Source organism: Cupressus sempervirens, chromosome 5, assembly GCF_028749045.1.
Source record: "Cupressus sempervirens isolate cs-2001-9-10 chromosome 5, ASM2874904v1, whole genome shotgun sequence".
NCBI lineage: Eukaryota > Viridiplantae > Streptophyta > Pinopsida > Cupressales > Cupressaceae > Cupressus > Cupressus sempervirens.
This window is the reverse complement of record NC_143122.1, coordinates 455988809-455999209: the sequence shown is the minus strand read 5'-3', so window position 1 is coordinate 455999209 and position 10401 is coordinate 455988809.

The following is a 10401-nucleotide window of genomic DNA, read 5'->3' as shown; positions in this document are numbered from 1 at the left end:
AGTTGACAGATGAATTCTTAGATGAACTGTCGATCAAAAATAATGAAGATACTCTTGAACAAATCATAAAGGTCAAAGGTCATATTGCAAGTATATCAAATTTATTTGACAAGTGGAAAACTATAATGATGGATATCGCAAGTGCAATGAAGTGCATAGAGTCATCAAAATAAAGGTCAAATCAATTTTTTGACACCTTTGGCATTGTTGTCAAAGGGGAAGAAATATAGTGATCAGATGAAAGAGAGAAGAAGAAAGGATAAGTGGGAGATTGTAATGGATATTAAGGCTATGATGAAAGGGGCAGAAGTCATAGACAAGAATATTTAATTAGAGTTATACATATATAATTTTTCCACCAATGCCAAAGGGGGAGATTATTACTTTGGACAAAATTTTATAACCCTATTGGTATGATTTGTATAAGTTGTCATTGTTGGTCAAAACTTTATATTATGTTTGTATGACATGTTTAAGTTAAGAAAGTGCTATCAAAGTAAAGTATGTGATCAACACATAACTAGACTTGGCGTATCAGAGAAGTTAAAGATGTATCGATGTGAAAATGAAATGAGAGATCAAGGGAAGCATATGGAAGATTCTAGAAACCCTAATTAGGTCAACAAGTGGAAACAATAAATTAGCATGAGATAAGAAAAGAACGAGATGATGAAAAAAAAAGACAAGAGGTAAGAGGAGAAGCTATACGAAGAAGTATTGGTATGACTAGTTATCAATCAAGGGATAGAGAAGAACCTATCGAAAACAAGTCTGAGCAATAGGCTATCAGAAGGTGAATAGTTGAGGCATTGAACCTATCAAGCTAGGGAAAGGAAAATACAGGTTAATCTCTTATTTTTCATTCCTAAATAGCTAACCAACAAGATTGTGAAATTATTTAACAAGACTTTGTAGTTCTATTTTGAACTCATTATATTAATCCTTTAATTGGGTGAACACTGTAAGAAAGGGATAAGATCTCTTAATAGAATAGTCTATAATAGAACTATTGATACTCTTAGAAAAATATGACATTATTATAAATCTTTTAACTGAGCACCTTGTTACTAAAGTGATGACTTGTGGGTATCATCCCACCATAGTTTTCCCTCTGACCAAGGGTTTTTTGCACTACCAAAATCAATGTGTTATGTGTTTCAATTTTATGGCTTAATTTTTTTGTTTTTAGAAGTTTACTAACTATCAGTATTCTAAAAAATTATTGGTTAAATTACCTAAGTTGGCTATCAGTTAAAAGAAAGAAAGAGAAAGTGTTTATAAAAATGAAATAGTAAGGTATTGATTCCCTCCCCTGTCTCAGTACCTTACCATACTTGTAGCTACCAACATATAATCATTTTATGCTTTCTCTTATGTGACTATGGTTAGGTCATTATCTCCATTAGCATGGCGGGTATGGGCCCTAGGGTACCACATGGTTGGGAGGTGTAGATACCTATACTAGTGTTGGGGACTGGTATAAAAAGATGGTCTTCTTCCATTTTTTAGGTCAAAGCTTGATGTTTAGAAAGAGCTTTGGTGTATCTAGAGTATGTCACTTCTAATTTATGCTTTCCTTTTATACACTTACTTGGTGCCTTGTCTTATCATGATGTTGTATCTTATTTCTTTCTTGATGCACATGTGTAATTGATGTTTATTATGACTGTTATGGACTAGAGATGTTGGTAGAATAATGTGTTAGATGTCCTTGATTATATTTCTTTGATGTTTATGGATTACCTGGTACTTACGATATTCTTGATGCACATGTTGTACTCGATGCATTTTCTTAGCATAATATGGTATATGATGACTTGGATTAGAGATTTATATGGGGTTTAGTATGTTATGTCTTTTGATCATTATTGATGCTATTGAATGTTCATTCCTCGATTTTTGTGTATCTAGTACTCTTCATTGTGGAGATTGGTGTTTTAATAGAATTATTTATATATATAAATCCTATGTTTATCTGTGTTTCCAAGGATCTATGGGCAGGGCATTACACTACTGTAGTCTAGGATAATCTCCTCCATCTCCTCCCATCATAATATTGAATCTTTATTTAGTATTGAACCTGTAAACTAAAATATATTTAGCTCTTTTCTATCTTCTTATATTTCACAATTTTTTGTCCAAGGTATGTGATTTAAAGTTGGACTCTTTAAAAAATGTCTTTTTCTCTCTTTACAATTAATGCCTCTAATATATCTTTCACTAATTTAGGTAATATGTCATCCATTCCCAAATGAAATATCATCATGTATTTGATAATTGTATGTTAGCCCCAACTAATAATGTAATAGGTAATGCATGAATGTATGTAAGAGTCTCATATCAAATGTTATTTTATCATTGATGTCAAAGTCTTAGTTGGCTAGACATTATGCTAAGTCAAAGGAGTGCCATATCATTTGATTAATGAACAAGATTTGAAGAAAGTATGTTGAAGATTGAATTGATAAGTATGGTATTCAATGGGTACTTGAATGAGTTGGACAATGATAATATAATGTTGGTTTGATTGTTTTAAAATCATGTAATATTGTAAAGTATTGAAGTACTCAATCTTAACTGAGTGACAAGATTAATGAAGGAAGATTGTATTCACCAAGTGATTACTGTGTTGCCCGAATAGTTTTGCAAATTAAGAAGAATTTTAGTGTTTCCTGAGAAAGTTGAGTATCAACCAAGTGATATATTGCTCAAATGAAATGTTATGTTCACCAAGAAATAGTCAGAAGAACAAGTTTGGAGAAATTGAATCTAAGGCCAACTTTTGATGGAAATATGTAAAGTTTGAGATGTTCAAAGGTTATAGTCAAAGTTTGTTACAAGATCCATGGTTGGAAAAATTGAATAAAGATATGATGATGGAGATTGAAAAAGGATAAGGATGAGCACAAAGTTATAAGAAAAGTTATATTCTATGTGATTAAATACATTGAATCTAAAATCAATGATTGTGATTAAGCAACAATAGATGGAAGAATCTAGAAGCTCAGAGATGACTATTTAAGAAAGAGATCAAGACAATATTTGGTTGTTGATTGGAAGCTAATTATGTTGATTATATTTTTCATGTTTATATTGTTGTGAAGGCAAAGTATTGAGAAGAAGTATATAGCAAGGTGAACTGACCAGAGAAGAGGAAAGAGAGGAGCACACTTGATGAAAGTGAAAGTGTGAATCAGTCGAGTAAGAGATCAGAAGGAGAAAGAGTGAAGAATAGAGATCTAAAAATAAAAGGTAGTTTCTATATTTAACATATCATTTCTATAGTTTCTTTCTATCAGTGTAGCAAAAAATCTTGGAAAACCAAGGGGACCTAACAAGTCTATGAAATCCTATATGCTAACATCAATCAGTGATGTTTGTATGTCCTTTAGAGTAGGCCACTCTTTAGACAAGTTCAAGCAGTGATAGGGTCTAGATGATCTTTTGGTGAAGCCCTCTAACAAGGTTCCATTAACAATATGTATGTAACCTGTAACAAGGTATTGCTCTTAGCCAAGGTCACTTCAAAAGAGTGAAAAAATTTAGGTTTTCGGTCCAAGGTGGTTTTCCCTTTTATAGGGTTTCCATGTTAAGATCATGGCACCAAATGTGTGAATGTTATTTTTGTTGCAAGTTATTTTACATGTTTTACATATTGCTGCAACTAGTTGATAACTAAGTATCTAAAAGGTTACAACTAAGTTATTTTACTGATACTCAGTAATGCAAAGAACAATAAGTTAACAGTTTGAAGTAAATTGGTTGAAAGAGTTAAATGTTAAGTTGGATGTGTTCACTGAGTGTTTTCTATTGATGTTTATGAAGTTAAATTGGTACTAAAGTGTTTGAAGGACTATAGGATAATTTGACATAACTACCCCACCACCCCCCCCCCCCCCCCCCCCCCCCCCCTCAATTATCTAACATTGTCATCTCTATAGTTTATCTATCTTGAAGATAATCATCATAAAGATCAATTGTTATTGATATTCCTTCATACTAACAAACAAAATTTTCTAAAGAATCTAAGTTTACCGAAGGCTTTTCTCCATTCTTGTTTGTCTCATTGACATTTTTTCTTTTTTACGCTTTCTCTCTCAACCTCCTTCTTTAGGGTAGAAAATAACAAAATGTGATATCATCCTTCTATTTCTTGACAAGGGAACTAGGAATTGTATTTGTTAATTGCATATTTTCCTAGAATATTTTTAACTAGCCCTAGAACAAACCGCCATATTGATACTATTATGATTGGTATTTCTAAAACATTGCTTGATTTGAACCCCTATAGGTGAGAACTTATCCCAAACCATATTATTGACTCTGAGGAGTTCATTTAAAAATATAAGTGCTAGACATATAATTAGCAATCTGTACCTAAAAGTATATATTTTGTCTATTGTTATTATTAAATTCTCTAACAATTGTTGGCACATAATCTCACAAAGATCAAAACATTCACCCATGACCGCCATCTAATATGCAATATAAATAGTCATTGCTAATACATAACACTCCTAAATTTTGAAGTAAATTTCTAATGAAGCTCCATTGCAAAACAATGTAACAACAAGATTTTTGAATTCCTTGAAGTCAATGCCTTTCCAATAGACTTTTCACTAGTAAGATTCATAGCCACATCCACTTTCACCATTCTCAAAGTTGAAAGGGTACTAGCACAACATAATCCTTTCAAAACCCCAAGTGTCAATTTTTATCCGATACAAGTTACCTTAAGTATATTATATTTTCATGAATTTCTTTAAAATTATCTACACCAAGTCATCATTCTAGTTGAAATGGGGAAAAATCTTCCATATATCTTTACCCACTTCAAGAAGGATGCAGCTATCCTCTCTACAAACTATACAATTGACCAATTTTCAAAAAACAGAAAACATCATGGATTTTTCAAAAAAAAATCAGCATTTGATCTTCATGATCTGTATAGTTTGTAGTCAAAAATAACAACAAAATTGGAAAAAAATCACTACATTTTCATAAATTTGGAAAAAAAAAAAAAAAAAAAAAAAAAGCTTAACTTTGTTTTGTCTTTAGTACATTTTGTCTAGGGATTAGCCTGTCCCCCTCAAGAATGCATCAAAATTCTAGTTTGTACATACACATGTATTTTTCGACCACATCCTTTCAAGCTTGTTAAAAATTTGAAAGACAAGCCTACAGTATTGGAGAATGAATGTACACTCTCACATCCTCCGTATATACTACATTCTATTGGAACATTTGAGAACACATCCACAAGGCCCATTTTAGTTGGCACATTCATATAGGGTTTGACCACAAGATGATGTCTCGATTCAACTTCAACAAAAATTGGTCGGGTGGTCATGGCAACAAATTCTTTGCTGCACATTGACAATTAGAGCACAAAAAGATTTGTTCGCGCACATAGCTCACAAATTCAAGTGAGTATAATGAGACAACAAATTCAAACATGTTCTGTTGCCAACTTATAATTTTACTTGCACATGTAAAACATCTTTTACCATTGAAAAGTTGATTGCTCTATTTTACTATGTATTTTCCAATGAGATCAAGATCCTTTTCTATTCACTGGAATGACTTTGAAGTGCATCATAAACATTTCAATTGTGTTGAAAATCATGCAACATTCAATTGATAAGGAGGTTCTTGTGATCTACTGCAAAAAGCTTCCCCTAAGACCATATTTTTCTTTAGTTACCAGATGATACATCTCTACCACCAGTGGGCACAACCACATTTATGGATTTCTCTTCAATCTTTTTATCGGTCTTCTTTACCTAGATTTTCTCCATCTTCTCTCTCACATCATTTGCATTCACTTCTTTCTTCTCTAGTACAAATGTCTCCACCTTTCCCCTTAAGCACTCAGTAATATGCCCAATATTTTGTTGCAATTGTAACACATAGAACCTTATTATGGAGCATTCCAACTTCTCCTTTCGCTTGATCTACATTCAACAACTTTATGCCTAGATTTGTAGCATGGATATCAATATCCATTGAAAGATTTAACATTTATAGCATGGTTTGCACTCATAAGTTTAGCTATTATCATGTTACTTTTGAAAAGTTGTGATTTAATTTGATTTCTACATTGACTAGCTCTATGATCAAATTTATTGCATTAAAAACATCTACCATTGAAAGATACAGAATACATAGTCTGAGCTTAGGTGTTCTAATAAAAATATTCTTGATTCAAATAGGGGTAAAACTTTTTGATCTTCAATATTATGTTTTTGGGGATTCCTTGTTAACTTTGCATTTTCCTTTGTTGTTGTTGTCTATGGAATTGAAGCAATTACTTTTGTTAAACAGAAGTCTACATTTACCCCTTAAAGGTTTCTAAAAGCCAAGAATTTCACCAAGCATGTCACTGCTACCATTGAATGTCAAACCTTTCTCAATTTGTTATTTTCTAGCTTCAAGTTTTTTTCTCAATTTTGCTACCCCCTCTTCAAGCTTGATGCATTCAAAATATTTCCTTTGTTCTTAAACTTCTAGTTCCTTGTTAAGAACAAATTTCTTGCAGTATATTGCATTCCTTGGTCTAGTTTTGCAACTCAGTTTCAAGGTTCTCAGTGTTCATTTTTCCTTCATCTAGTTGCTTCTTCAAATGGATGACAGATTTTTCAACTTTCATTCACAAAAAATGATACAAGAACATGAAGAATTATTGATATCCTTTCACTTTTTCTTGAAAATCATCTATCTGAACAAGAGAATGCTTCAATTTTCTTTCTAGATCTACAAAAACACTAATATCTCATTCTTGTGTTTCCATACCAACAAAATCCTTTTATGTTTCAACCATTGTGCTCGACACTCATATTTACCTTAGCAATTATGTTGTATGCTTTAGGAATGTGTAATTTGATTTATGGATTCGATTGTGTAATTATTTTTTAGCATCAACATTTGGAATCACACTTTGTGATCCATCATCAGGATGAAAGATTGCAAGAATAAAATTATGCGAGAATGATTTAGGAATCTTACTTTGATACCAATTGTTCAACACAACTAGATGTTGGGATAGGTGAATTAGCATACACTTGGAATTCCAACTTAGTTTATCACATAATTTATTAATCTAATTGTTTAAGTAGATGAAAGCAAAGAAGTCATAACACAAAACACCAAGATTTTTTAACATTGAAAACTCAAATTAGGAAAAATTGCGGTTAGAATCACACTCACTATATGATATCACTATTTGCAACATTTATTCTAGATGTCAAGGAAATCACTATCCCTAATACCAAAAGGCACACTCCCTTAAATACAATAAAAGATTGTAGTCAGTAAGTATTATGTCTAATATCAAGAGGTAAGATGTTTAAACTCATCAAGAACACAATCATAAAATGGATGTTATAGTTTGTTGTTTAGGAATAATTCATCTCTGGCAATATGCTCTTTCTTTCACTATCTTCTATTATGGTAAGATATTTGGATTATTTGAATTCTATCTAATTTAAATATATTACCTCTAAAGCATATCTTTTGTTATATATTGACCTAAACACTAGAACCATCCATTATGCCAACCAACAAGTGTAATCTGTTTTCAATTAATAGCAAAAACAAGTTTGAGGGGACCTAAAACCCCATTACAAAAAGTTACAAAGGTATATTCAAAAAGATACCCGTAACGATACTACAATGTGAACCAATCAAACATAATTAGGCAAAACCCAACTAAATTCCAAAAACTAGACCCAAGACCTAGCCACCAATAGGAACACCAAAAGCATCATATGATCTTTTTAATAGAGGTCACCAATCCTCCTTGAGTGTCGATAGATTATGCACATAAGCTTTGATATCAAGGAGGTCTAGAGAAGTTTCTACAGCCATCTTCTTCATGCTAGCCCAAGTATGTTTACTTGGGCCATACCCCTTTCTAGCCATCTCACCAACATCCACATCCAAGATCACTAGAGAGCTAGAACCAACTTCCTTTTTGCCTAACATTTTGTTGAAACTTTCAATAGAGGAATCCAAGATCTCATGACTTTTATGGAGGAATTTTTTCATGTTACTTTCCATATTCCCCATTCTCTCTAGTAAATCATTCACCTTCTTTTGAAGGCCATCCTCATTAATCCTTCAAACTTGACCGTAAGAGATCTATATTTCAAATGTAAATCCTTAATCTCATGGAAAGTCCATTTATACACATGGAAAGGATACATGGACATAGACTTGGCCATTTTAGCATACCTAGTGTCAATTCCACCTTATCCTATAGATCTTCCACTAGCAGCGTAACATTACGTTCTTCTGGATTCATAATTTTCATGAGAGAGGTGTTCTTGGCATTATCTTCTTCCCTTGCCTTTTTTCAGAATAGGGTTGGCATGTTCCCCTTGCATATCTTTTCTTTTTTTCCATTTCCTCCTCATTCCTCAAAGATGTTAGCACATCATGATCCACAAAGCACTCGTAGTCCACAAGGATTGGGACCTTCTCTCTTTTTTGTACCATTACCATGATTAGAATTTGAGCTTTATTCTCACTGTGATTAAGGGAGACAATTTCCTCACCAGACTGATCTAGGGGCTCCTGAGGAGTGTGGGGAAGGTTCTTAGGGTTAGGAGTATTTTAACCTGCACCAAAGCCCACTCATCTTCGCTAATATCATCATCCTTGGTCTCCATTCCATTTCCACCCACTTTATTATCAGCATCACCTTCCATGGTGGTATTATCCCCCTCACTTTCACCTTCAGACTTGTTATCCATTTTATTTTTTTCAATAGCCTTTTGTTTCTTAGCAAAGGAGGGCATAGTACTCTCCTCATCATCCTTGATTCTTTTTCCTTTACCCTTGCTAGAACCAAGGGTAAAAAAAACTTTCAATGCACTTGTAGTGTGTCTTATAATAGTTTATGACAACCCTTAAATCTGCATTAAATTTACTCTCATCTTGCCAAGTAATGATGACATCGAATTTGAAAGCTATGTTGGTAAAGGCATTAGCAACCATATTTGCCTCTCTAAACACGTTTGAAATAAAAACTTTCTCAAAATAATCAATGATATTATTATCTTCCATTTTCACATATTTAATAGTCCATGATGGACTAGAATTAATTTCCAAGCAATTAAGGATATTTATAGAATCACCTTCAATCCAAACATTTCTATAGTGGGAGTTCATAACCAGCCTAAGACTATGTAATAGACCCATAGCTTATACCACATAGTTAGTTCGAGTCCCAAGAGTACAAGCCATAGCCATAATCCCATTTCCTTTATCATTCCGGACAATTTCACCGCAGCCTATTATCCCTAGGTTGCCCTTCATAGCCCCACCGAAGTTTATTTTAATACATCTTGTAGGAGCCATCCAAAAAATATCTTCTCACTTCTCTTTATTTCTACTCATGTCCATCTTGGAATTGTCTTTACCACTTCTAGCCTCAAAATCCAACATAGCTATGATGTTATTCAAGTAGTTTTCTTTAATACTTATTTAATTTTTCCTAATATAATTAAAGTGGGCAAGGAGACATCTACAAAGACTATTTTTTATTTCCTTCCATATACACCATACCACATGGGGAGCAACTAGATCCCATTGAATTTTGTCCACATGAACATCTACCAACTTCCACTGAAGAAAACAATCTTGTATATATCTAGGGATATTTCAGCACACATTCCATCTTTGTAAAAGCAGGGACCAAACCTCGCAAGCATAAGAACAAGAGACCAAGAGATGAAAATTGTCTCCTCTTTTTACATTATTAACATCTATTAGGAATAATCATACCTCTTTTGTGAAGATCATCCTTTGTGAGGATCTTATTTCGAAAAGCCATCCAAAAAAAGATATTGATTTTTGGGATAAGGTACTTGTCTAACACTAGCTCAGAAGGGGGGCAATCTAGACTGATTCAATAGCATAACATTGGCAAAGGAAACAAAAAAATGCATCTAAAGAGTTGGCCACCCAAATCAAAGCATCCTCCACATTATCCTTTACTTGCCCAACATTCAAAGTTGCTATTATGGGCTTTAGATAAATATCCTACTCTAACAAATTAATCCAAGATTGATTAGTCCAGTAGTCCTCGACAGTAGATCCAAATAATTGAATAGGAGTGTAATGTCTTAATTAAGATTGTCGTGTCAGCCCGAAAAATACAATCACCGATGCATGGGAAGGGGCACCAAACCATGTATAGTTTTTCTTTGCATCAGTATATCCCCATTATAATCCATAAACATCTCTAAGATGGCCACACAACATTGCAAGACTTAGAGCATCATTAGTTGGTCACAAATGAGACCATAAATAGCAATGGCCAAACAACAAAAACAATAATTTTGAAGGACAAAACCAAATTAAAAAATCTAACAACTAATCATGTAAAAGAACATTTCA